A 26,319-nucleotide genomic window follows, 5' to 3' on the forward strand; every position below is an offset into this window, starting at 1 on the left:
TGCTGGTGCCTATCTCCAGCTACGTTCCGGGCGAGAGGCGGGGTACACCCCGGACAGGTCGCCAGTCTGTCGCAGGGCAACACAGAGACATACAGGACAAACAACCATTCACACACACACTCACACCTAGGGAGAATTTAGAGAAACCAATTGACCTTACAGTCATGTTTTTGGACTGTGGGAGGAAGCCGGAGTACCCGGAGAGAACCCACGCATGCACAGGGAGAACATGCAAACTCCATGCAGAAAGACCCCGGCCGGGAATCGAACCCAGGACCTTCTTGCTGCAAGGCAACAGTGCTACCAACTGCGCCACTGTGCAGCCCTGAAAAACAATCTGACAATTAATTATTTCGAAATTAACTAGGTATTTGGCCAGTGAAATGTCAAAAATACATTGCTGCAACTTCAGTGATCTTTACTTCTCTACCCTGTTCTGTTCTTTTCTGGCCTATGGCTTTTTTCAGTCCGTCATCTTTGTTGCATTTCACTATCAATCAGGGAAGGGTGCTGATGTCAAACAAAATTTAAATTGTCAGAACTTCCATAATTTAAGAAAACTTTCTCTGTTCATTAAAGCTGTCTCCCCCTTCCCCAATGTCAATATCATGATGCCACTGGCTATTAAAACAAGTGACTTATTGCTTGTAGAACTTTGTCCCTTGAGCCCTTGAGGATTAAAAAAATTAATTTCTAAATAATCAGATTTGATCTTTCCCCTAAGTCACAAAAATTACCAAGACACCTCCAGCCTTTCGGAAATGACAAACAGCACATTTTGTAATGTGGAAACCACAAACATCAATATATTTTATTGGGATTTTATGTGATAGACCAACACATTACTGCATAATTGTGAATTGGAGATAGGAAGACCAAGGTACACACAAGACAGGTCAGGTATAAAGTTGTAGGTTGTCATTTATCATGAAGCAATATCCCAGAGCTTTGTTCAGTTCATTATCTGAAAATGGAAATAATATGGTACAGCTGCCAAGACTTGGTTACCTAGCTGAAATGAGAGGACAGAAAAACATCATCTTTATCAGAGAAGCTACCAAGACATGATGATGATGATGTAATACTCATCATATAGTGGGAAGGTTGAAATTATGCACACCTCTGAGGGTGTGGTGATGGTAAGAAGCTATTTACCAGTAAGAATATCACATTTGTGTTGCTTTACACAGATTTTCCTTCTGAGAAAGTATCGTCTACAACCTGCTTTCCACCTGCTTCCTTATTATTCCCATTCTTCTGTCATCATTTGTTTGACAAACAGAACACCTGTTCACACATGTAAAAATATTTTTCTACCTCCACACGTACATAAGTGCCTCAAGCAAATTTATTTTGGAATGTGACAGAGCTTGATTTGTTCGTAAACTCTATTACTTAGTAAAACCTTTTCTTTTTTCACCAGGCAAAACATTAAGAACAATCTCTTATTTACAACATTGGCATGGAAGTACTAATGCACTTCAAAAGGGAGAGAGAGGAAGATGACAACTACATTTACTAACGTACAACGAGCAATGTATTCAATCAGCAAAACAATGACAAAAATCCTTAAAAAGATCCTTTAGTCTGTGCGTAAAATAAAAAAATAAAAAATGAAAAAACACTGTTTTGAAATGTAGCGATTTTGATGAATGTTCAAATAATTTTCTGGACCAAACCAGAAAGCCATAAGGATAAAAGAAGGCTCTGCTTTAGTGACTTTAAATTTAATAAGTTGGAAGGCAAGAGTGTAAGGCTGTTGTAAAAGAATATCTTAGTAATGGAGTACTTTATAGGATATTTTTACGATTAATCAAGGAATCAGCTCTTTATCTCTGTCTCTCTCTGCGCCATTTCTACCGTTCGCTCCAAAACCATGACGAAGCGGTTCTGACAGCAGGCACTGTACTCCAACCATAGCACCGCAAAATTCAACAATCCTTATTTCGCCCCAAACCCTCACAAAGCGCCGCACAATTCAACACCATACTGCTAGCACTTCACAACAACTCATAGGAGGAAGTAGGAGCGCTGCCCACCACAAATAATGATCCGGCCGGATCATTATTTGCTACATAATAAAACATAATTTAACAAAGCTTTGAGGCAGACAAATTTTCCTTGAGGAATCTTAATAATCAAGGTACTCTAATCATTCAAGGAATCGTTTCAGCCTTAGAGTAGTGTATACTTGCTAAATGGTTATTTGGATTCTAGATGACCATTAATATTGCTTAGGCTCAGAAAACACAAATTTTAAAAAATATTTCTATCTTGTTCAAACTTTATCTTCAAATTAGATGTTTTGCTTTTTTCAGACCTATTTCATTGACTGCAGATACTTATCAGAAGTTAAATAATTTCCCAAACTTCAGACCTACATGATGTAACAGTGTATAATACCGGCCGGTATGAAGGATTGATGTAAGGTCAAAGACACAAAGTAGCCATTATCTACTGTCGCAATCTGCCGGGTATTCTTAGACATGAAACATTTTAATATAATTTGAATAATGAACTCAGTTCAATGCACTGTTTAATAGCTAGGATCAATTATAGTGTATGTGTGCTTGACCAAATTTGAATTGAAAATACTATTTCTATAAACCATTAGCATATGTTTAAGAGTGACATAGCAATGCTATGCTCCTGCTGTGTGTGTGATTAATGCTCCTTTAACTCTAATCTCTCAGCTTTCACTGTATGTCTTCAATATCTGTGAATTTTTCAAACTTCCATTGATTATGAAGTGACTATAATTCAGTTGCACAGTGTAAACGCTGTGAAATGATCACAATTGTAAGAGTGGACCAATCTGATTTAATCCTGACCAGAGGTGCATCTCCTCTTCTCTCTCTGTTGTTGAGACAAAATGATGAAACTCAGAAGATTAACAAATCAGCCTGCCCTGCTTAGATCTAGCAATAAAAAATAAAAGTCAGAATGAAACTATTTATGTGTGTGTGCGTGCATATATGCATGTGCTTTTACAGTCTGCTGATTAATAATCAGAACTCAGTCATTAATCTCCTGTTTGTGAGCTGCCATGGCAACAGCTTCTAGAAAAGGACAAGGTTATATAGCACTTTTGAGACCAATGTTAAAGGGAAAAAATATATATATTAAAGTCATAGAAAGTTTGTTATAATGGAAAAATGCAATTCCAAGAGCATTGGAGCTGAAGTTCACAGACTGATGGCTGGACATTCAGAACTCTCTGCTAGAGAAAACTCTTGGTCCCACACGTTAAGGCAGGTACTACACGAGCTGAAGTAGCAAATTAACCCCAGGTCATCACACTATTACCACAATGTTTCACTCTATTGACAGACCTAACAGCATAAAAAGTCGTTTGTCTCGTCCAAAGAATATTTCCCTAAAGGTTTTGGGGATATTTCATGAGACTATGATTTTATGGTTTTTTGCCTTGAAACTATACACAATTTATTTTCCTTCTTATTAGCAAATCACAAAAATTGACCAAATTTGAATTAAGCTGGTGCTCCGATGCCCTAGTTGTTGTTCTGGGTTTCTCTGTAACTTCTGGATGATGCACTTTTGCAGTAATTTTGGTTGGTGGCCACTGAGGCCGAAGTTCCACTTCTGTTCCATATTTTCATCATTTGTGGACAATGATGGCTATGGTTCCCTGCAATCCGAAAGCCTTAAAAATCCTTCTAACTGTACATACTGATCGATGTCAATGACTTTGCTTTCCATCCGTTCTTGGATTTCTTTAGATTGAAACATGATGTTTTGCTTCTTGAGTTCTTTTAGCTTACTATGTGGGTATCAGTTTCTGAAGTTATTTCTTGATCCAAGGGTTGGCAGTGATTTAGTAAGTGAAATTAAACTTAGCTCTCAGAAAAGGTTCATTACAGTCAATTAATGATTTCATAGGGTGTGTGATTACTTCTCCTAGGGTAAGGCAATTGTTTTTGCATTAATAAATAAAATCATAATCTGAAAAAGTTTGATAAGTCTTTAGTATTTTTGTTTGATTAACCTAAAACTGTAACCAAAAAAAAGCTAATATAAGAGATTTTTCTCAGGCATTACATTGATTTTCTTAACTCTAATGCTTGCACCAGTATTGGCAATCAGGTGATTTTAAACAACTCAAGGGTAAAAATCAAAGTCTATGGATATTTTCCAATTGTCTTTCGCTTCAAACTAAAATAGATATAAAAACAACTCAACGTGTTTCAATACTATTATTGGGAAGCTTGCACTGGAATTCTTGTTACAAGTAAGCCATTGTACATGTGCAACTATCCCTTGATGTGCTTAGGTCAGAGTGTAAGCTGAGTAAAACTCTTATGCAATATGTCCATCACTTGAATCATCTTAAATTTAGTTCTAACAGTAACATTTAGCAATTTCATGTGCTCTGCCAGGATGTGATCTGGATTTCTTTTAAAGTACTGCAGATTTCCATGTAGTATGAGGCTCTGTATTAGGTAATAGTACACACCAAACATGAATTCTCACAATGAATGCTGATATAATTTGCTTTCTTCCTCTCATTTCTTCTGTGGAAGCTGACAGGAAGGCAAGGAAATGCTGACAAAGTACATTCAAAAACCCAGTGTATGAGTGTGCACGCCTCGCCTCGGGTGTAGAATAGTAGTCGGTGAATGTGAGAATATGTTCTGAGTGTGTACAAACATGCCTATAGTGCTGCCTTTGCATCTCGAGTGTTAAAAGGTTGTAAAAATCACTGTGACGTTCAAGGTATATTTGCAAACAAAAGACGAGAAAGACTGAGAGCTACCAGCGAAATGTGCTAGTCTTCAGAAATAATAAAAGAGCTTAGATGTCAAAAACCCATCCGACAACCACTACTGGACACAAAAACAATTAAAAAGGGAAAAAAGGGTCTCCTATCAAAAGGAAATACCATCTAGCAACAGATGGTTGTCAACATTACAACATCTCAAGCAGTACTTCCTGCGTGGCTAATCCATACGTCTCAAGTGCCAGTAATGATTTTTTTTCTTTTTTCTTTATCTATGGCGGGAAGACGTAAGCAAATAGGTTTGCTACGTGTAATACGAAATTAAGTCAGCAATGCAGCCAGTAGGTTTTGAGACACCTGTCCCCTAAAGATAAGAGCAACAGACATCAGAGAGATGAAAAAGGTGCGATTCAGGGCCCTTATCTGTGATTACAGGTCTTAAACAATGACCAACATCAGAGGTGGAGATCCTTTATCCACCAGCACATTTTTCAGCATGAAGTAAAATCTATTTATCTATGCATAATAGCCAAGTAGGTAAAGTATTTTTTTTTAGCCAAGTACATTTGCCATTTTATTACAAATGTAAAAAATTATCTTTTTATTTTTCAACATTATAAATGTACTCCACTGGCACATTAAGGTTGCTTATTTACTTTGGTCAATATTAAAATCATTATGTAATACAATTTCTCATTGAGCTTTGAGACACTGGATTTATTGCAGTTTAAAAAAAAAAAAAAAAAAAAAGTAAGACAGCAGCTATGTTTTTTTATTATTACATTGTTTACCAAACATTCGGATGCAAACTCATAGATTTCATTAGCTGCATGATGGTTTCATGTAAAATAATGTTCTTTGGCATCAAAATCAAGTGAATATCTTATATGCAGCAGACGATTATATTAATGTTCTCAATTTGGCAAATTTTAGAGTTCAAATTTTCAGGATGGCTCCCTTCTGGTGGATTGATTAGGTTGCCACTAAAATGGGTGAACCCTAAACCTTTTTGTAAGAGAGGCCCTGCTTCCACGCTTAGCACACAGCAGGACCTTTTACTGCACATCACTCTCCCCACTTCCTGTCCTTTTCACTATCTAGTACAGTGCACCCTCATTCTAAGCATTCTAAGGGAAATGGATAATCAGCAACATCAATGAACAGACATCAAAGTTTCATCAAATGACTAAGTTAAACTCCAAATTGGAGCATAAACAATAATGTGGAGTGGTTGAAGACAGCTTCCTGTCTGCAGGACTGCGTCGACGGTGCCTGAACTTTTCCACATTTTATTTATGTTATAGCAATGAATAAATAAGTTTGTGTGTGTGATGTGGATGTGTTCAACTTAAACCTAAATTGCCATTACCTTCTTTTATTCATGTCTTTCTTCTTTCCAGTCTTCTACAGAGTCAGACAGACCGAGTCACAACCGATCTCTGCTGCTCTCATGAAGTACCCATTTCCCCATTGGCTACTTCTCTAAAGCCTAGCATCAAGATTTGCCAAAAAGGAAATTAACACATTTTTCAAGTTGGAACATTCCATGTTTGTGGGAACTGAAGAAAAGACTGTGAACGGTCATGTTGCATTTTAACCAACTTCTATGTCGTTGTTGGGAGACATTCATTACATTGCTGCACCAGAAGACGCCAGACGCAGTAAATCCGGATACAAGTGATTGCTGGAAATTGTAATTCTGAATTTATGAAAGAAAACTGTGACTGAAACTCATCACCTCACCATCCCTCCACTCCTGGTTTTCACTACACATCCAAACAGACTTTTCTACCGTAAACAGTGCGTTGTTGTGTGATGTCAACGCTCTTCTTTGCGCATGTGGGTTGCTTTGAGGTTATAAACCACTGACAGAGAAGTCGGTTTGCGGTCACATTTAATTTGTTGTGAGAATGATTACAAAAAGAAAAGAAATTTGAGCAAAAGATTGGAATCGAACATCAAGACATGCTGTTAGAACGTAGCCTGAGTGCCAATTTGTTGTGGAAATTCTATGGTGATGCTGGATAGAAAAAAAATTGCCTTTTTAAGACCTTGATATGTGCAAACACTGCTTAGTTTTATTAAAAGAAATTACATTACAGACAGATAATATCCTCTTACCAATTACATGATTTGATTCAGTTGTGAAGCCTTTTACAAAGAGCTGTCAAATGAAAGAGGAATAAATGCAAACAGAATAATTTTCAGCAAAATTGTAAACTTCTAATATAACTTCCACTTCAAAGTAATACGGCAACACCTTTTGACATGCCGCATTAAATCCAAATAATGAGGTAACGTGACAAAATGAAAAAAAAAAAATCTGAAAAGGTGATGGCTTGTATAGAAGGGAAATGCGTGACAGTTTAAATATTTATTCTACAACCTGTCACACACACACCTTTAAAATTTGTCTAACACTCACATGCACATCCATGTTAAAAGACAAAACCACAGGACTTCACAGTGTAGCTATCTGGATGCTACACTGGGGCTGTGTAACCAAGCAGAGGCGCTTGAGCCCATCAGCAGAGTGGTGGGGGAAGTGTGTCTTCTGGGAAGGGGGTGGGGAGGTTGAGGTGTGTGTGAGGATGGGTGTGTGTTTGTGTGTCTATGGGATTGGGGGGCAGGACTCAGGGTGGTGGGAGCACAGGCGTGCAGAGAGAGATAAGAAGTTGTGGGATTTCTGAGTTGAGAAGTGGGTGGGGGAAAGAAAAAAACAGATGGATGTGTAGACTTTGTTCAAATGTATGAAAAAAAATGAATCAGATACAAATAAAAATAATGACAAACAAACTTATTTTATCTTTTAACGCTGTGCAGTTAATTATCCATAAATAACCCAAACATTTCAATTTATTTGGGTTTCCAAAAAAAAGGACAATGTTTACAGTCAACATGACACCAAAAAAGATTGGTGTTGTTGCATAAACAGCAGCAAAACTGTGGAAGATTCCAATATTTCTTTTTAATCTGTTTACACAGTTTTAAATGTTTAATTCATCTCCAGAATTTAACATAGAAGTTATGCCTTTCTAATGAGTGTTTCAAGCCTCTATTATTCAGCCCAGTGTAACATCTGCCATGTTCAGCCCTTATCCATTCACCACACACCATCTGCTGGGTGCAGCTCTCTACCTTACTTTTATCAAGGAAGCCGTTAGCTGGGGATTCCCGATTCCTTCCAGAGTCTTATTCCTACTACTTAGGGATGATTAATCCAGTGAAAAGAAGAAAAAAGAAAAAACCCAGAGGTGAAAGGCCAGACATGGATGATGTTCCTCAAGGGAGACTTATGTGAACGGAACAGAATCTAGACAAGTTCCGCAAGATGTTATCCAAATACGGAGCAGGTATTCTTGTCCGGGCAGCGCATGCGTGTTCTGTTCCCACAAAGCAGTGGACGCACACATTAGAAGGGGACACCAATTCACACCAACTTCCTGCATGCGCACTTTCACACAAGCAAAAAGGCAGATGAGACCTACGCTTGCCTTTCATCTAGGGTGATGCACTAAAACTAAGAAGGTGAGAAACAGCCCTGCCAAAAAACAAAAAAAAAAAGCCACACTCACAGCGCTTACCAAGCTTCGAGCCCGGTTTCTCTGAGCGGACACTCACACCAAACACGCCTGAAGCACAGCTCTCGACTGAGGTAAGCACATTTTCCTGGCGTTGCTGAAACCAGCTATCCTCACTTTCACACACGTCAACGATACCTGTGCTTTCCCTGTTTTCACTAATCCTAAATTGACTTTGAGGTACGACAGACGTACAAGGTCGCCTGCAGTGGACATTACAGCAGCGGTGACTGAATGCAAGAGGAAAAGAGAAGCGTGGGTTATGCAAAAACCTTAACGTGACACAGTCATCTCGTCACTACATAGATGAATACAAAATGACTTATAAAATAAAAATCCATGGAACCTTGCTCTTATCTGCGAGTGGAACTGAGCACCCAAAAGATGTCGTAATGTTTGAAGAACAACAAAAAAATGTCTCCTGACATATTCAACAAACTATTCCTGTGGCTGTAGGAAAAAGTGTACATTTCACACTTTTGTGTCACACAAAAGTGGCAGTACATTCGATTAAAATCGCATTCTGAGAATTTGCCCACATCAAATGCATATGCTAAAACTATTAGACACACACACACCCCGACAAAAACAAAGGGTCCTGTGGGAGGAAGTGTGCGTGAGGGAAAGTACCTTGTAAAAGACAACAACAACAGCAGAAGTGCAGGGAGTGACAGCTGTGCACTGAGACTGATATGAGGGATCACCTATGTACAACAACAAATCTACCGCTGCACAGAACGACTGCCTCGACTCTCTGCATAGCACATCTGATGATACTCTGTCATTAAGATGGTGTCCAAAATCTATTACTAAAATGCAACTTCTAATTTAAAAAAAAGGCCATTGAAATCTACAATGACGTCATGAGCGATTGCCCCTGGGCTTTTCTGTGACGAGTCCAGCTTTGGTGACGTCAGAGTATCGTTTTCAACAACACAAGTTAGAACTGCACTCAGTCACATTTAGAGACATCCTCACGCTGGTGAGAACGGGTTAAGTTGTCTGCTTCTTGGACGAATCGTCCTGAGATTGCATCACTGAATGAGAGAAATGCCTTTACGAAATGTCCCAAGTACACACATTACATGAAGACTCCCATTTATTACATTATCTGCACAGATCAGCTGGGAAAAGAGGCACTGAAACTCAACCTAGGCATGGATGCAAAGCTTGGCAATGGCAGGGAGTAAAACTGGAGATTTCTTTGTGCTCTGATGGTTCTCAGTCAAAAGAGTGGGAATTTCAACTTAGCAAGTTGTCTCTGAGCTGCTCCAAGTTAAATATCCAATATGGCTGCCAGAATTCATAAGCAGTGAAGGTTGCAGGTATAAGGGTGATTTATACATCTGGTTAGCAACCAAGCTAACATGTGTTAGCTAAAAAGTTCACAAATTAAAAGTTTTTTCAACTTGCCCAACCCTGGTGGGATGCATTTCTGAGATCCCAGTTCTAAGACTGAATGCAACAATAAGCTAAGCAAAACAAACTGGTTAGCAAAACCAGTCTGTTAATAAAGTACTTAAAGTATCTTGGAATTCTTTAACCCAACCGGATGCTCATAAACTCAGTCATGTAGAAGTTTCTCATGGTGTTTTGACTGAGTAAACATTTTACAGTTTCATGGCATTTGTGATCAAATTAATTTCTTATTTTAATTGAAAAACAACTATTAAGTTTCAGCATAATTCCTGTTTGTTGTTACAAGAACTTCAGGAAAGGTTGCAACTCCTCAAAAATTCAGTTGTAGATTTCACTTAAACTTGCACCTTTTTACTATTCAACAGGAACTGAAGTCTTGCCAGCAGATATTTGCTGGCCAGGCTGTCTGCAGCTCGCCAGTCTGGAGTTAGCTGCTCAACAGAAATGGTGTTCATAGCTTACCAACTGAAGTTTCAGGAAGGGTCTACTTAAAGAAAAAAAGTGATGGGTGCTCTTAGTTACAACACTACCATGACTGCCTGTAATTTAGAAGCAGAAATTTTTCAGCAAAAGTTGCTTGTCTCGTAAGCAAAAAAAAAAATAAATAAAAAAAAATGGATTGGAATATGCAGGGAATATCTCAAAGAAAACATAAAATGGTATTGGTTGGTAAAAATTTGAATTTGCAAATTTGATTTTAAAAATTGTATTGTAACTTGTATTACAATATAAGGAAATCCAGTCAATAAAAATCTTTAATTTCACATAAAATAGAATAAAATGGGGATAAAAGGGCCACTGGGATGTGCTACAGGGAAGATTACTTATGGTTTTAGCTAAAAACAAAGTCAAAAGAACTAAAGAAAAGAACTAGAGATGGGGTTTTTTTTATTTATTATGTATTAGCAGAGCAACCCAACTTGCAGGGGATTAAAAGGTTTTGATGTTAAGTTCTGTTAATACTGCTTCAATTGGGTTTTCTATTGCTGCAGTAAAGACCTGCTTCCTATTTTTAAAGGCCTGCTGTTATGTATTTTTCTAGCACGTAGTACAATTTTATTGTACAATTAAGCAACAAAATTACCTTCAGTTGTTTAGAAAATGATGTATATATCAAAAATAACTTCATAAAAATTAGACTTTGCATCATAGCTGTGCACGCCTTGAAATTGGCCTTTGTCTCTTTAAGAACCTCCTACTCTCCTACTCTCCTTTAATCACGCCATCACAGCAATGCTTCTCCATGCCGTCTATTGCTGTTTCTTACTGACAACTGGGTCAGTTAGAAAGTGATCCTTTTGATCACTTTTGATTCCAATTAAACATATCCTCAAAATAAATCATGACCAAGCCTCTAGCCCCAAAACTGGCATGGCTCTGAATCTACCGTTACATAACAGAGCAACCAGAATAATTAGTGGGAAACTTTATTGAATACGTTTGCTGTTATAGTGGGAATCCCATGCTTGTTTTCTGGTTGCACGAATAGTTTCTGACGTTGTTTTTTTTTTTTTTGGTCATACATGTAAATGAACCCAGGGGCATGCTCTGTGTTAGATTCTCTCTCACACACTCATGTATGCAATCAAGAGCACACCTGTGTGCAGGTAAAGCATTTCAACAAGCATATGATGATGTCAGTTTGGCATTTACTAATCCAATCGAATGTATAGCCGCAATAAAAAAACCCCCAAAAAACAAGCACTGTTGCTTGTAAAATTGGTGTGATGTGTTGGTATTTCACCTACACTGTCTTAAGTGTCATTATCTGGCACGTTGGCCAGATAAGTTGTAAAGTGCAGCTGCACAGCCCTCTGGACAGATAATTGGTGGGCGAGGAGTTTTTCATATGCAAACACATACACACTCACCCCCACTTGTACAGGTGCATCCAGGTTGATAACCCGGTGTCATGCAATGTCACACAATGCTTCACACCTGCAAAATAAAAAGGTAACCAGACCCAACATCCAATTACAAAAACTCTTTCTTAAAAGTTTTGCATGCAGGGGACCAACATGACCCAGAACAGCAAACAGGATAAGCTAGAAAACTGAAAACAGTCAAAAAAAATATGTAACACCCAGAAGAAGTGGTTCTAACATGCAGTAAACATGCAGTTCAGTGGTGGATATGCAAATTGTTAGATTTGCAAAGAGCTGACAGGTCTGGTATGGTCACCAGAGGGCATGAGTTGAGAAGCTTTCAATGACCAGTCAAATCAGTGAGTGAAGGTATAATCAGACTGAGAGGTTTCTTCCTAGATGCATTAGACTACACACTCAGCACTAGACAGAGTTTGACAGGAGTCACTTTGTGGGTTTGAAAGACGTCTGGTAGTTGTGTCAAAATGCCCTGCATCTTGACACAACTAGGGAAAACAGAAGTCACTGTGACCCAGTGTTGGGAGCAATGGGAAACTACACATTATGAAGACAGTCCAAAAACAGGGAGGACTGTTTTCTGAAGCCAAGATATATTCTAGATGTTGGACACGTCACAAAATAGTATAAACGTACATGGGTTTCTTCCATGAAAAAAACAAAAACAAATAAAAATAAAAACTGAAAATTTACTGTACAAAAACCACAGCAGTCTGGCTGGTGAAAACCATTCCTCAACCAACATTTGTTGCAAGTCAGCAAATGGGGTTAGTGTCGGTCACTGACTGCAGATTCCTCTGTTCTCTCTACTCCCAAACTCCAGCGAGCAAGATTAACTTTCGCCAAATTTTCATAATTTATGTAGACCTTAAATTTTACTGCTTAAGGTATTTAAAAAAGTCTTAATGAAAGCCTGAGAATATGTGGGCGCCTTCGTTATTGATTTAAACTCTGTTGCAAAATGTTTACATATGCTACCTGAGCAAAAAAATATATATAATTAGCACATAGAATAATGAACGTTTTGAACAAACTGCTGTTCATAGAGAGAGAAAGCAAAAACTGTAAAGTCATTTGAAAATGCATTTTGTATGTCAAATAGAATTTGTTCGCTTAGTCAGCTAACTTCACCTGATATCTTGCTAACATTTTAGAACTGCAAAACAAAAAGGCCTTATGGGAAGATAGCATTTATCTTTATGACAGATTCAATTGTCAGAACAGTGTGAATGTTTAATACCTCAAAAAAAACTTATTTCAGACAGTATTACAATTTATTAGGTTTTAAGCTGTTTTTGACATATTCTATGTCAGACAGATAGTACGTTGTAGGATGTTGCTTTTTTGCGAAGTCAGTCTAACAACTCTGTTAGAGTTTTTAATTCTTCTATTGCTGGTCCAACCTTTCTGATCTCAACCATTTAGTTTTGAGTTCACCTTTTTTTCTTGAACAAAGCAGAATGAGATATATTATACAAAGTACACACACCATTCATCTGTAATTATGAGTGCTTATGACATCAGTTTTCTCTTGTTTGTTTCTTTGTGGGTTTTTGTCCACCGTTAGATGAAGTTAATTATGTTTGGGAAGATCTTGTTCTTAATCAAACAAATGACAAACAATAAAGCACAGTTAGTGTAAGCAAAGCATGAATAAATATGCCTCAGGGCTGAATGTCCTCTGTGAGGGGGCCAAAAGCAAGCTGTTCCTGAATCAGCCAGGGCCAGGCGTTGTCTGGGAGGCTGTGGTAAGGCCATGGGGAGGATTGCAAAACAGGAAACACAGGGCCTTGATAGCTCGTACAAAGATACAAGGGCACAAGCAAATGGTGTGCGGGGTATTCAGAGATGGGTTAGATTGAAAAGGAGTGTGTGAAGGTGTCGCAGCAACAAGGCCCCATCTGATGCTTTCCACTACTCACTTCAGTAAGTACAGGATGTATGCATGTGTGTGAGAAAGAGAGAGTTGGAAAGATGGAGATGTGTTTAGAGCTGGTCTGGTGTGTGTAGGCTTTTAGCTGACTTATGTGATCCGCAGGGCTAACTGGTAAAGTTTATGAACCGAATCAGAAAGACTGAATATCAGTACACATGCGTACAACAAAAGGGCAACTAACCTTAACGAGTTTCTACTCAGCGTTTCCTCTGTGTGCATATTTCTATGTAATACACACACATTGACGTGATGCATTTTCCGTAAATCCCGAACAAGTCTGCACATGTAAAATCGGCCCATGATCAGATCCTAACACAGTACATACGTGTTGAACCGGTCAAACTGCACTCAGTACATTAGAAGATTTCATTAGAAACACGATAGGGTTCAGTCAAGAGGGGGGCAGGTGCTGCGCTTCACAAAACACTTCCTGGAAGTTGTTGCAACAGCATTTAGAAGATCCTGTCATCTGCTATCAAATGTAAAAATGCTTTTGTTTTTCCATCTTTACCTTTTCTGTGGTTGAGAGGTATGCATATGAGTTACACAAGACACTACCAATACTGGCAACTTTGAAAACAGAAACAAAAAGCTTTGTCTGTTTGATTAAAATGCCTTTGTTTCCAGGTAAACACTCTGGTTAATAACTAATTTTGTCATATATTTTGTGTTTTAGTTATATAATGGAATCCATTATTGTCTTTTTAAATTTTCTTAACTTTTTTATTTTCAATTTTCTTTTTACTAATAAGCGAATACAGCATTAGGGGAGGAGAAGTTGTATAGACGGATTAATTTCTTGTCAAACAATCAACCGCACCTCATTTGAGGAGAATATAGACACTGCTTTAAATGGGAGCTAATGCAACATCTGGCCTGATTGGTGGAATGAAAGCTCAAAATAATCAAATTGATGTTTTGTAAATTCTTTTGAATATCACACCAAACATTGGAAAGAAATATCGATGTTCGGTAGAAGCAAGCCAAAAAGACAGACTTGTCATGACATCCAATCACCTGAAATAAACCCAGCACATTTGTTTGATAATTGTATACTTTGATTGTACCAAACACCCCAGAATATGCATCAACTTCCGTTCAAACCATTGGGTCTACTGTTCCTCAAGAGATGGCATTGACGTTGCACAATGGTGAAAAGCGCTAATATTTTACTCAATCTAAAAAGACGGTTACTTAAAATTTGCCCATATATGCTACAACCTTTAAAGATTAGCTGCTTAAATGGAGTTTTAATAATTTCAAATAGTTTAAATATGCAACATATGACAAGATAAAATTACATCCAGAAATAGGGACACTTGTAATTTTCATAAGAAGATGCCAGTTTTTTTGAGTTGGCAAGAGCTCAATTGGTGTGCTTTGTGTGTGCAGAAAATCCCTAAAATTATTGGAAATTATTAGATAAACTAAAGTAAAACATGTAAATTATAGATGGACAGTATATATAAAATCACAATCATGATTGCAATATCAGTGTGCAATATTGAAAGACTGCAAATCTCGGTAGGATATAGTATGTTATGTGTCATGCTCTGCACAACTACAGTCCATCTGGCCAATAAAATGCATCCCAAGCTCTCTTAATGCCCACAACATGGGTATTTCTGAAATGCCTGAGATGCTAGACCTCTAACAGAGCATTGGGCAAGTACTGTGATGGTAAAGAACGAACAGAGTTTGGAAAACGACTGTTAATCATAATTGATATCATTAGTGACATTTTCAGCATTAGCATTGTAATTAAATATTTACTGAAATTGGGCAGTTAATGTGAATATGAGAGGTAAGCCAAAAATATTAACTGAAAGTAAAGTTGCTAATAAATATACTGAGAAATCCATCTTTTGATGTCTGGGACCAATAGTGGAGCTACTGGACACAACTCAAGGACAAGCTGTTGCAATGTTTCTTCATCAAGTCCCCTGCGGTTCAGGGAATTTAAAATCTAGCAAGTACTGCCAGCTACTTGGGCACTGCTGCAAAATAAACAAACAAAGGCCATTTTGTTCTTCTGTAAGTTTCATACATTGGCTAGACAGTTTCTTGGTAATTCTTAAGTGTTTGTAAAATCATTGATAAATACACTCCCTAAAAAAGAAAGAAATAAAATAACAGTGTCTCTATGCCCTATTAAATTAGCTGGAACAAGAAAGACCAATTAAGATAGGATGTTGTAATGATAGTACGTCTGATAAATGAGACATTTTTAATAGAAACATTTTAACATTTTGGAAGAAAAAAACTAGGTGCATTTTCATCACAGTTCCTGAACTAATATGTTCAGACATAAGTTTCTTACCATAATGAGGTATAATAACATAGTTTTAGCTCACTTTGGTTAATTTGCAGCACCAGTAAGTTGTCTACAAAAACTGCAAACAGAAGCCTAATAGCAAGGATAAAAGATAAACTTGCAGGTGAAGGATCCAGCCTCTAACAATAAAAACCAAAGAGCTTGTAGAGGAAAAGGTGGAGAATGATGAGGACCAGATGAGCTTAACTGGGGGAGAATGTGGAACAGCTGTGAGAGAAGAACTGCGCAGAAAAACACAAGAGTGACACTAACATAAGAGAACTCCATTCTTTTTTTTGTGCATTTCTGGGTGACTATAGTGACTTTTAAATATAAATAAGTCACCCAATTACTTAGAGATGAATGTGTTGCTTAAACTTCCTGTCAATGATGAATTTCAAGTTTTCTGAAAAGTTCAGAGTCTGTGTCATGCTGAGCTGGACCTAACTCAGGGTCTACTATGATTGTCCATGAAGATTATCTTTGCACTGTAACCTCTGGAATGTTTGACGTGTGAGACTGGTAGCTGAATTGCTTCGATTACAGTAGTACACATATTAAATATGCTTTACATTTAAAAAGACGCTAAATATGCAGTAGCTTCAATTGGATTTATCCAGTGTACAAACATTTATGTCACAAATCAAATTGAAATATTTAGCTTTTGCAATCACAAGGTAGAAGTTAGGACTCATTGTGCTGGAGAACCCTGAACCCTCACACAATGTTGGATTGTCCACTATTGCTTAAGAGAAACACAATGCAAAAGTGAAGCTTTAATTTTTCCCATTATGAGGAACTGTCCAGGCTGTGGTGTGTGTGGATTTGCGGGGGTGTGTGTATGCGTGTGTGTATTTGGGAGGGAAGGAGGGGGGTTCTCTTGAACAGGATGTAGCTGTGCAAACGCCTAAAAGCTTCTTTTACTTGTGTTTGCACAACAGATGAAACAGTGAAAACCTGCATATCCTTTACTGTAAGCCTCAGGTCCGCAGTCCACCTGTGGCTGGGACTTTACCCTGCCTGTCATCACACTATTGACCTATCAATCAAAAGAAATTAAAATAGACACACAAATCTCAGTTCAGGATCTACCTTCTCGTATCTCAGACTTTTAGAAAAAAAAACAAAAAGCTAAATTGCAAAATATTTCACAAATGGTTATCCAGCTGAAAGGATAACTTTCCACCAGCACACTTGAATGCAAATTATATGCAAACATGCAAATATAATGCAAATAGTGAGTCGGTGATATGATGGTAAATTCCTGTTTGTCTCAGTCACCACTGTGAATAAGACGTGTAACATCTCAAATCTTTTATTGAGCCATATCTTTTTCAGCAATTCATTGGAAATCAGATTTGTTTAATCACCTTCCTGGAGTTGATTTACAAGCAGTGAGTATTGGCATTACATTTTTAAAACTATATATACACTGCTCAAAAAAATAAAGGGAACACTTTAAGTATTAAACACCTGTTTAAGTGTTCCCTTTATTTTTTTGAGCAGTGTATATATACATATAGTTCAAATATTTTCCACCACTTAGAACTAATTGTTAAGACAAAGACAAAAAAAATCTATTAATGCGGAAAATGAAAATTATAAGCGTTTCTAATTATACCCTTTCGATACAAAACCCCTAAGCAAATACACGTGCACCAAAAAGCCTTCAAAAGCCACTGAAGTAGTATTTCAGCAGAAGTTACCAAATACTTTCAGCAGGATTTCTGCTGTTTGTATTTCCGCAGAAATTCTCAGGTAACAAGATCAAGTGATTAGTGAATCACTCCACAAATTATACCTTTATAATGAAAGTACATTAATCGTTACAGCATTAATTGGCGAAATTTTAATCCCACTTGGTTTTTCAGAAACTTAAACATCTTAACAGCGGTGTGGCCCACTCGTATTTAGACAAGATACAGAATTAATAACTCTCTTCTATGGAAAAGTTTATGCACGTGCATCCCCCCTTGACACACACTAAGATACAACAAGATAAAACATAATTGAGAAATATTCAGCTGCATAAAATGCTTCGGTCCGTCCGTGGTGTTGAATATTGTACTTCAGCCGCTGAAACTAAGCACAAAAAAGGTCAATATAAGCAAAGCTGGCAGAGGTGCTACCCAAAGACTTGCAGCTGTTATTGGACTCAAAGGTGGTTTTCACAAAGTGTTCATAAAAGAGGGCTGAAAACAAATGCACACCACACTTTTAAGATTTCTTATTTGTAAAAAAAATAAAAATCTCCACATCTCCACCTGTCAGCAGATGACACCAGTTTGCTTCGTTTCTAAGACACATAGAGAAAACCGTGGTAACCCCGGGGTTAATACGCATCATGTGCACCCAGTACTAATCGATTCACCTATTTATTAAGTGTTAGCTTAAGATCAAACAGTTGCGTCTGAGTTTATTTCAGCCAGACCGTCTAGCCAAACAGGCTCAGCAAGCAGCTGGTGAAGTGAACAGTAGGAAACAAATAACTGCTCCTTTGTGCGTCTATTATTACTCAGGGAAACAATGGTGTAATTTAATATATTGTATGCAAAATTGATGTGAGAAATTAATTATCCATTTGTTTTCTCAGAAAATCCTCACCATCTTTCCTCACAAAGTGTTTTTTGAAAGATTTACAAAAACAAAAATCCCCAAACATAGTGCACTTGTAGTATAGACTTCTTTTTTTAGTTTCTTATTTATGTACTTACTTATGCACAAACAGAAGCATTGGCAGTCATTCCTGCTTATTCTATTTGATCAATGGTAGATACATTTTTTCAACCCCTGTTTCATATTGTTCTCTTATTCTCGTCTATTTTATTTGGTTTTGGATGAGGGTCGATGGGTGTAACAAGAGAAGGTTTTAATTAATGTCTCATCTTCAGAACTATTTCCACATTATTTCTTTATTGGTAATATTTCTCAGCACTCGTGTCTATTCCCAGAGACCCGTTAAAAAAAAAAAAAAACTATTCCTTTTAGCAGAAATTTAGTTGTCAATACTAAACAGAGAGCATCTATAAAAGGGTGTTTCATTGTTTTACTCTGCAGGCTTTAGCTAATCTGTGACTTCACAAGGAGAATCTCTGAAAATGAGTCAGCGACGCCGATTCTTTTGAACATTTTCTAAACAATATCAAGTTCAGGCGAGGCTGTGTCTGAGTCTGTCCTGAGTTGAACTTGTCATACAATAAAAACAATAGCAGAAAAGCCCATATTAAGGCGCAGACTGTCAGGTGACTGAATCTAACTTTAATCCTTGGGTACTTAATTTACTGTACTAGGTAAAAGATAGAAGGTGACAATGTAGTTAATTATGGGAGTAGTTTTATAGTAGAGTAGTGTTTTATTCAGATACAGCCATAGGATTTGGAGTTTTTAAAAAATCTTAATATGCGTATTTGTGGACTGTAAGTAGTATGCAATTGAGTTTTATATATCTACCTTTGGCTGATAAAAATTACAAAGAGCATTTAGTCAAAACAGTATTAATAATACAAAAATATTATCAACTAATATTTCAAGTAAAAATATCTCGAGAAAAAGAAAACAGCTGAATGTTTTCAGCTGCTTTTTAAACGAATTAAAGATTAAATGAATGAATATATTTTACTAATCCCAGGGGGAAATTCACAAATGAGTCCAGAATCTGAAGACAAGATAAAAACGAAGGTAGTTCGTTCCACAGTTAAGGTGCAACAATCTCCAGAGAGCGATAGCCTTAGATTTTTTTTTTTACCTGGTTCAAGTAGAATTAGGTTTAAGAACCCAAAGGTTTGAGCTAGAGTGTGTGACTTTAAAACTTTAGTAACATGGGAAAGAGCTGGATTATGCATCATTTAACTTTATAAAAAGTTAAATTCAAGATTTTAAAAGGGATCCTAAAATGAAAACAGGAGTGGTGTGAGCTTCTCTGTTGATTTCCAGTTATAGGTCCTTCTGCATCGTTTTGGATCATCTGAAGGTGATCAAGGGTTTATTTGCTGACGCGTGTGAAAAGAGCATAAATACTGTCTAGACGAGAGGAAATAAAAGCATAAATAACTACTGTACCTCAAGTTCCTGTTTTGACACCAACCTTCTTATTCTAGAAGGTTGGTGTCATTTTTTAAATGATAAAAAACAGCTTCAGACAAGGCTTCCCTGAGTGATCTTTATCAGACAATGGCTGGTTGAAAACAATACCTGAATTACTAAGTATCGGCTTGATGGTCAAGTTCAAAAGTCCAATCTGTTGCCTGATCAGAGGAACCATGTTCTCTACACTTTGAGGAGTTTAGTTGGAGGGAGTTTTTTCTTTAGCCAGTTTGTAATTTCTTGAAGCCACTCAAGTCATTCAGTGAGTTTTAAAGCTGGTGTAAAAAGAAGTGGGGGCAAAACTGAGGCTTTAGGTGGCTCACATGCTACAGTAGCAGAATGGTCCATGATTAAATTTAAAAGGGTCCATTTCAATCAACTATCTTTTTATATAGCTGAACAGAGTTAGATATTAGAGATTGATTATTGGTAATTAATCAATTACCAATTAATTACCTCTAAGATTTAGAGCTACGAATTAGCTCTAAATCTTGTTATACTGTGTAGAGTGTAGAAAACACTTGATTTTGAAGTGTGCAGCTGCAAAATTAAAAACAACACTGCTTTGGTTGTCCTGCAGGCAGGTCAAAGGATAGATACAGTTGAAGATGAGATACCTTGCTTGGGGGTGTGGGGGTGGAGGATCTCAAATGAGCAGGTGCTCTTCACCTTCACCTTAAAGTCTTTCTTTTTTCTTTTTCTCTTACCTGCCTTTCTGAAATGGTTCACACAATGAGCGCAGAGATTAAACCTGCAGCACATACGCCTTTACTTAGCTCGTAATTGTTCCACGTGTGTTCCTTAAAAGAGCAGGAAGAAATGGTGAATGAAAAGCAATCCCTTCACATCCAGCTGATAAAAGAGCAAGAACCGGTCTGACGACTATGACTAAATGATTTCGACACAGTCGTCGATGGATGGATGCAGGCGGTGGGAGAAAGAAGGGAAGAAAAGACGAGAAAGAAAGGGAGCAGCATCACAGGCGGTTCCAAGTACATGACATGACAGACGAGAAGTGCCACACCCCCTCTTTTCCAGTGCACAAACGTGTGTGTGTGTAAACAAGTGGAAAAGGATAAACAAGAACAAGAGGATCAGGCCAGATATGTTATCCTTTTTAGTCACTCTCACTTACATCCAAATAAAACCAATAGGTGTCGGTTGCTCGTCTCTAAGCTGAACATAACTCCCCAGACAGTTATGAAAACTTTGCGGTCCAGAGCTGGCCAGCTGATGCCTATCTAGTGGTTTTCTCATAAATTTCACATTTAATCCATGTGGGTGTCCGCCTGCAGATTTCTGAATGGTGTTTCAGACCCCCAGCCATTCCAACTAAGAAAAAAATAAACAAAAAAACCCCCTCAATTCTATTTTCCCCCCTGCAACTTTATGTAGTTTCTATCTATATATATTTCACCTTGCTAAGTTCTCTTCCCCTGCCTTTTACCTGGACCGAAAAACGCCTGGGGTTTTTCTCGTGGGAAAGTCTGGGAGAGGTATGCTGCTCCGTGAGCAAGCAATGAGAGAGGAATCCCGTTTTTCCGGGTCCAGTCTCACTCCCCCGTTTCTTGTTCCTAACCGGGACTCGCCGTCACGACTGGTATCGTGTTCGGACTCGCAGCCTGAGTTGGGATACTCTCGCCTGTTCCTGCTCAGCCGGATCCAGTAGTTTTGGTTGTGTCTACAAAGCTGAGGCTTTATTTCACTTTGACTTTATTTTTCCTTCATTCATGTTTTTTGGGCCAACTTTGAATGATATACTATGTTTTATTTCTCTTTCTTATAGTTATGCTCACATTAGGGAATTTTAGTCCAAACTGCATCAATAAAAACAAAATTTTATGATGAATGCAGATTAAATCACAAAATGTATATAAATCCTGGGTTTCTTTTTAGGCTCTGTCTTGTAGAAATAACACACATTCACGACAAAAAGATTCACTTCACACCTGTTGTTCACATTCGATGACAGTCCGCATTTGAAGAACTCCCCGTTCAGGTCTGGTGAATGACTTTTGAAGAAGTCACATGATTTTCAATAAGTGCCTTGTTGAGGAAGAAGGGATTGGAGGAGAGGTTAGTGGAAATTATTGTTTTTCCCAGCTCCAACATGATGCTTTGAAACTAATTTATGTTGGTCATGATTGAAAAGGTTGATCATTTCTTGAAGGCTTTGGACAGACATTTTTGCATAATAGTTTTAAGTTGAAGGGTTTTCAAGCCTGCTTAAACTTACATCACACCATCTCATTTGGACCTATGTCCAGACTTTGACTAGGCGTGTTTCCGGTGTGTTTTGGAGCATTGTTCTGCTGTAAAATTCAAGTGTGTCTCAGCATAGGAACTATAAGTTTCATTTACAACAAGATCTTGTCCAGGACTTGAAGAAAAACAGCACCACTGGGCAAACACAGTATCACTTACAAGTTTGACTGTCAGTGTGATGTTCCTTTTATGAAATTCTGTTAGTTTTACACCAAATGCAGCAAGGCGTTCCACAGAATAGCTTTTTCGAAGTCTTGAGGATCATTAAGATGGATTTCAAAAAATTTGAAACAGGGCTTTGTTTTTTATCAACAATGTTGCAGCAGAAATCTCCCATCCTTGCAGCTATTTCTTATTGTTCAATCATGAAAACTGATCTTAAGTAATTCAGGCCTGCAGAGATTTAAATATTATTATGGGTCCTGGACATCCTGGGTGACTTGCCAATAAACTCTGAATAATTTCTGCAGGTCGACCACTCTTGAAAGGTACACCGCTACTCCATGTTCTATCCATTTGTACATAAAAGTTCTTACTGGAGTCGCAAAGTCTAAGGCCTGACCTGTAGGGGGCCATTTTTCAACATCAGAAAATTTTTGTGCCCTGCTTCCATATTTTTTAGGGGACCCTAAGCTCCCCCCCCGCCCCCCTGATTCCAGGTTGAAAGTGTTTTTGAAAGCATCTCTTTTGTAAAAACGCTGATGTATTAGTAAGAATCTGGAACTATAACCCCAAGTGCATCAGAACTATACATAATAACAACAACGGCGAATGACGTGTTCATCTTGTAGTTTATTAGTCTTAGAATCCAATAAGACACGGAGAAGAAGCTCAATTTTGTCGTCACTCCACAGAAACGACTGCACTCACACTTTGTTGTTCTCCATTCTCGTTTACTCCACATTTAGCGCCACTTACAGGTATGAGGAAGTACAAATAGACAACCTGTTGTAGAAAAAAATGTTTTCATGTGGATGGGGCCATAAAAATTGCTTTTTTAAAACTTTTTCCTGACTGATAGAGGAAATACCTTTTTCTTCACATATAGCATAATATCTTGCCATTTGTGATCTCTTAGCCTACTTTGTGTTGACAAACAGGTTCTTGTATTCTTGATTCTACATGCCTGGTATTTGTCAGGCCTTTGTCAGGTGTAGTGAGTAAAATTGAACCAGAAGATTTTAGGTAATCACAGAAAATGTATTATTTGAGAAGAGGAGAGAATATATTTTCACATAGGGATTTTCCAGTGAAAATTATGTGATTATCTAAAACATTTAAGAGTGAACCTCAAAAAAAAAAAAAAAAAAAAAAAGGGTTGTAGAAACAAATCCATTAGGGAGCTATAAAGTTTTACATACCACCGTACAGGGAATTGCATGTAGACCAAACAGCAACTAAGTAGTACTTCTAACCCTTTAGTATGGATTTATTCGCCTCCATTCTTTTCAGACAAGATGTTGCATCTTAAGTAATAATATTTGGTGCTTTGAATTATAATGATCGTTTTACATTTGTTTACACATGTATTAATGAGAAAAAAAATCAGTTTCTGAACAAAAGAAAGAGTTAGACATTACTTTTCTTGAATAAAAGTGTAAAATGTAATATATTTTATACATATATATATATATATACATAAGGACTTTCAATTGGACAGTTGTGATTCTCATTTCTAAGACAGTGAAAATGAAACATAACATGCTTGGAAAACAGGAAGAATCCTTATCAAACACCCACACATAATGTGTTCATTATGATCCACTTTCTATTACATTATCTGCACACCCTTTACCATGACAAATAAGTCCTACATGAGTCATATTATTTGATCCATATTTCCAGCATTAACAGGCTGTACTTGTAAAATTTGAAAACTGGCAGCTGAAAATTAGCCATAAGCAGAAGTAAGCAGGTTCTTCCAGATTGTCTGTTTTTCAGAGCGAAACATGCCTTCAGAGAGGTAGAAAAATATCACATCCTTATCTTGCTTCCTAAATTAAGTAGTACACCTTACATATTGTGTAGTCTAAAATCAACCATGCCGGCCGGCATGTGAAGAGAGAGCTAGAATGACAAGCGCGCGGAGAGGTGTGGTGTCCAAACGTCTGGGCATTTGAAGCAAGAGAATGAGTAAAGCAGACTGCAGAGCACTCACACTGAGCTGACAGAACAGCCAGCGTCCTTCCTCAGTTGCACAGACAATCTCTGAACGGACACAAAAGAAGACAGCAGGAAGTGAGTTTTATTAGAGAGTAATATTAGTGAACTTACCAACAAATCATCCATGCTAGCTGAATCAACGCGCATTCGAGGACTAAAGCAAATGACGATGCAAGTGACGCCCTTGTGATCTAACTCTATTTGTAAGTCATTTTTCTTATAGTTGTAATTTTGCACATTTTTAAAGGACTTGTCATGGCATCCACAGTGGAATATGTTATCTTATCACCGATTTAAGTAAGGAAGATCAGCAAAGGTCATGCTTGGACTTCAGGGAGTATAAAACAATCAAGTGATTTACTCTCACTGGGAAGCAGTTTCAATCTTTATTACACGCTTTAACAACATCCCGGAGAACTTCTCTTGAGGAAGTCTGATTCAGGAGGAACAACGGCAAACGTAAATATGAAGCCATGTTTATGTGCATCGTTTGTGTGTAGAGTGGCAGGTGTATCCCAGTGTGTGCAACACGCAGCCGTCCTCTGAAGAAGTGCACACAGAAACACCCACAACACATTCACAGAAGAAAAAAAAAAAAAAAAAAGAGGAAACTCTCCTTCAATGAGGTGAACAATACTCGGCATATCTTGTCATATTTTTACTACACGCTTCCTCTCGATGTGACAACTTCCCCACAGTTTTCACTACTATACTACGGGGCTGCATATGAATGAAGGGAGATGCACAACACCGAGACAAACACACACGCGGAAGCAGAGGCAACGACAAGAAGGGCTGTTTTGCAACTAGAAAGAGGAAGGTACATGTGTCACACATGCTCTTGTGATGCAATGTGAACACTCTTGCACACTTTCACACACAGTCTTATCCAATCTCGAATGCAAAATATCACGCTTATCTGCAGCGTAAATTTACAACACACACACAAACAAAGCTAATGTCAGACATGAGACAAGGAGGGATTTGATCCTGAAAGCATCTCCGTCCCTCTGTCTCTCCCCCACTGCGCTCGGTTTACCCCTAAAACACACACGCACATCCATGTTTGAACTGACCGACCCTCCTGTGTACACCGTGTCTCCCAACTCTTTGTGGGTCCTCCTCTCCAGCACAGTAGATTTGCATTGGATTTGCCTGTCAAATAAGATGCATGGGAAAACAGGAGCGGATCTCTGGAGAACAAACTTCTTCAGAATTCCCCTACCCTGGTAGACTCCCGAATCCCATCCAACAATAAAAAAAAAAAAGAAAAAAAAAGCCAAGCAGGATAAGGGCTGATAAAATAGTTGGACATTAATCTCCTTTTATTCATACATCTGTTGTTCACACAAAGTCTTTAACTATGGTGGATGCGGTTAATGAACGTAGCAGATTCAAATTGGCACAAAGGGAGATTCCTGGATTCCCCAAACGTTTTTTTTTTGTTACTGTCTTTTGGTCACCTTGGATTTTATACTGTTAATTATTGAGTGCTGGCTGCCACAGACTATGCCATTCTCATAGACATTAAACTATCACCGGCTGAGGTCACAGCATTATCATTCAACTCATTTATTTTGTACAGTTGTTTGCTACATTAATTACAATTATTTCACTGAGCTTTTTCCCCCTTTCTTCATTAAGCAGTTCAAAATCAGTCAGGTTAGATGGACAACAACAGAGACCATTATTTCTCAAACCTTGCCACAGATTCTCAATTGAATGAGGGCCATGTTATTTTTCCTGCCACACTTCATTTTGCATTGTAAAAGGAAAGGGGGAAAAAAAAGTTACTTTCCGTTCTCGTCTGACTAGAACACCTTCTTCCACATGCTTTATGTGCCTCCTACATGACTTGCAGCAAAATATTAATTGGGACTTTCTTCTTGCCACTCTCCTATTCGAGCCAATGTTGTGGAGAGCATGACTAGTAATTA

General features: G+C 37.8%; 1 protein-coding gene and 1 long non-coding RNA gene across 7 annotated transcripts in view; one reads left to right on the forward strand and one right to left on the reverse strand.

Annotated features, from left to right (window-relative positions):
• The first annotated feature begins 2,593 nt into the window (after positions 1–2,593).
• LOC114158251 (uncharacterized) lies at positions 2,594–19,636 on the forward strand. Its single transcript, XR_003598375.1, has 3 exons — positions 2,594–2,799; positions 10,159–10,164; positions 19,627–19,636. It is a non-coding gene; the product is annotated as an uncharacterized LOC114158251 (long non-coding RNA).
• A 3,355-nt stretch (positions 19,637–22,991) lies between these two features.
• Positions 22,992–26,319, reverse strand: part of LOC114158496 (cAMP-specific 3',5'-cyclic phosphodiesterase 7B) — a 31,990-nt gene continuing 28,662 nt past the window's right edge. For 5 of the 6 annotated variants that reach the window (XM_028040059.1, XM_028040058.1, XM_028040060.1 and 2 more), the window contains one exon: positions 23,635–24,427. The gene's annotated coding sequence lies outside the window, so the exon portion shown is untranslated. Of the gene's footprint in view, positions 24,428–26,319 lie in introns of all 6 variants that reach the window. The other variant, XM_028040057.1, reaches the window with a different exon arrangement.

Source organism: Xiphophorus couchianus, chromosome 15 (genome assembly GCF_001444195.1).
Source record: "Xiphophorus couchianus chromosome 15, X_couchianus-1.0, whole genome shotgun sequence".
Taxonomy (NCBI): Eukaryota; Metazoa; Chordata; class Actinopteri; order Cyprinodontiformes; family Poeciliidae; genus Xiphophorus; species Xiphophorus couchianus.